This window comes from Solenopsis invicta, chromosome 16 (genome assembly GCF_016802725.1).
Source record: "Solenopsis invicta isolate M01_SB chromosome 16, UNIL_Sinv_3.0, whole genome shotgun sequence".
In the NCBI taxonomy this organism is placed as follows: domain Eukaryota; kingdom Metazoa; phylum Arthropoda; class Insecta; order Hymenoptera; family Formicidae; genus Solenopsis; species Solenopsis invicta.
Genome location: NC_052679.1, coordinates 8,163,954 through 8,166,504, shown reverse-complemented (window position 1 = coordinate 8,166,504; position 2,551 = coordinate 8,163,954). Strand labels below are relative to the sequence as shown.

Genomic DNA, 2,551 nt, shown 5'->3' with positions numbered 1-2,551 from the left:
ATCCTCCTTTCTCGTAGCTATTATTTAAAATGAACCATCTTTGATCTTTATTTTTGTTTATCAATATTTGCTTTTTTTTATAAATTTTTCCTTAGATTATCTTGATTCTCCATCTTTTTTCTCCTTTCTTTATCAAACCTCCCTTTAGTCCATAATTGAACTATTTCCTATTCTGCTATTTTTCTTAAGTATTTATTAATTGTAATGTACTAATTGTAATTGTAGTAATGATTTCTTTTTTCATTCTTCTTTCTGTTTTATTGCCAAAATAAGACTATACAAATGTATCCGATAATTTATTTATAATGTTCTATTTGTATCACTGCAATGTCAATACTGTAAATGATATATTTCTTTCAATTACAGGAAACGTAACAGCTCGATCAACAATTGTATCACAACAAATTATTCGTCCTTCCACGACTACTAATGTATTAAAATTAAATATTCAAAACAACGAAAATATTGAAAATTCAATGACAATGCAGCACTCGTTTTGTTGTGGTAAGTTTTATTTTATTTTGTCATTATTTATATGTAGTTATTTTGTATTCACTTATAGCTGGATCTTGGTGTTAATATTTTATTATGCAATTTTGTATACATCTTCAAGATCAAACTACACATTGAATAAATTAGAGATCCTTGAAAAGCTATAACAATAGAATGAAAACAATATCGCGATATTATCACGATTTTAACTGGAGATATTTTTTTTTAACAAATTTTTTACTTGCAATATTTTAAATAAAGGGAGTTTTATTACATGGTTGTTATCATTATTATCTAATCATCAATTTCATCTCTTAGTACTATTTTTTTGTTTTCAACCTATAACTATATCAAAACTAAATATTTGTTTGGCGCGCAGTTTGATGTATGTAACAATATATGTAAAATCATAATATATTGAATAACAAATTTCAGTTGCATTTTTTCAGGTTAATTTTTAATTATTTACTTTTATATATTTCTTTTGTTGTATAGAAAAATGCCGCAAAAATTGCTTAGTAAAATTTGAAACGATTGAAAGGAAACTGAATAGGATTATTCATTTCCTAAAAAATGAAAAAAATGTTGATCAACCAAATGAAATGGAACAAGATGTGTCCAAGTTGTTACCGCATTTTCCACTCACAACAGTTGAACAAACGGAAACATTCAACAATAGATTGGAAGACATTAATGTTCGGCGACGATTTGTAAGTATCTTGTTATATACAAATTAAAAGGTTTATGATAACAGTAAGCTAACGTTAATATTTAGAAAAAAAGAAATTGAAGAAATTGTGCAATAAAATAATGTATGTATTATATAATAGAAACTATTATTTTTATCCCTGCCGCAAATTTACTTTAGAACACTATAGAAATGTCTATAGTTCTTAATGTGTTGTTTGAAACAGGCATTGCATATACGGAATGGGGTTCTCCTTATACGACTTTTATAATTTTTAATAAGATAATGAACATACGTATTACCTTATCAAAAATTATAAAAGTCGTATAAAGAGAACCTCATTCCGTATATGGAATACCTGTTTCAAAAAACACATTTAGAACTATAGACATTTCTATAGTGTTCTAAAGTAAATTTGCTGTAGAGATTTATTAAGATGCAAAAGATGGCGCAGTTTGGCGGGGATACCGTAGTCAAACTTGTAAAAAATATAATGCTGGAAACTCTCAGATACAAAGTAGCTGCATCGTATACGTGGACAGGTCAAAAAAAAGGTTATCATTCAAAAAATCTAAACTGGTCGACACGATAATTGGTATACAATTTTAATATTTTTTTTTTTTTTTTATGGTTCTACTGAATTGTATTTAAACAAACATTTTTTAACATACATACATATATATATATATATATATATATACATATGTATACATATGTACATTGGAGTTGTATTTAAATATATTTCTATCTTGCGAGTTACGCGCCGGGAAGCAAACGATCGTGAAGCAGCTTAATTGTGACACCTCGCAGCGCTTTTATCTAGTTATTACAAATATCGGCGAAAGTAGGGCTTCACCGTTCCCTCAAGCGAGACCGGGACTGGCGCGCGTGGTGAGCGGATGCACGAGATACTGCTCCGTTTGCTCCGGCTCTTAATTTTGGTGTTAATCGAATAAAGATATAGTTAAGTGCTAAATAGTGGTTTTATTAAGTATCTCGGGTCTCCAATAAACATTAAAATATATAACAACATTAAATACAATTTAAATGAAGTATTTTTTAGAATTACTTTATTTCATGTTAACATGTATTTTAACAAGATCCAATTATTACATTTGCAGAAAAAAAAAGAATTAAACAAGTAAATTTATTGTATGTAATACCTTAACGTAAGCTTACTATTATTATAAGCCTTTTAATTTGTATATAACAAGATAGTTGAACATTAATATCGTCCAATCTGTCGTCCAATCAGTTGAACATTTCTGTTTGTTCAACTGATACTGATTCAGACATATTGAAGAGTCTGCAATATAGTGTTTGCATGATATAAAAGTATAATTTATCATTTTATAGATACACGGTAGTTAT

The 2,551-nt window shown here is 27.8% G+C and overlaps 1 pseudogene; it reads left to right on the top strand.

Annotated features, from left to right (window-relative positions):
• Nucleotides 1-216: 216 nt before the first annotated feature.
• On the top strand, nt 217-1,789 carry LOC113004840 (annotated as a pseudogene).
• Nucleotides 1,790-2,551: the final 762 nt, after the last annotated feature.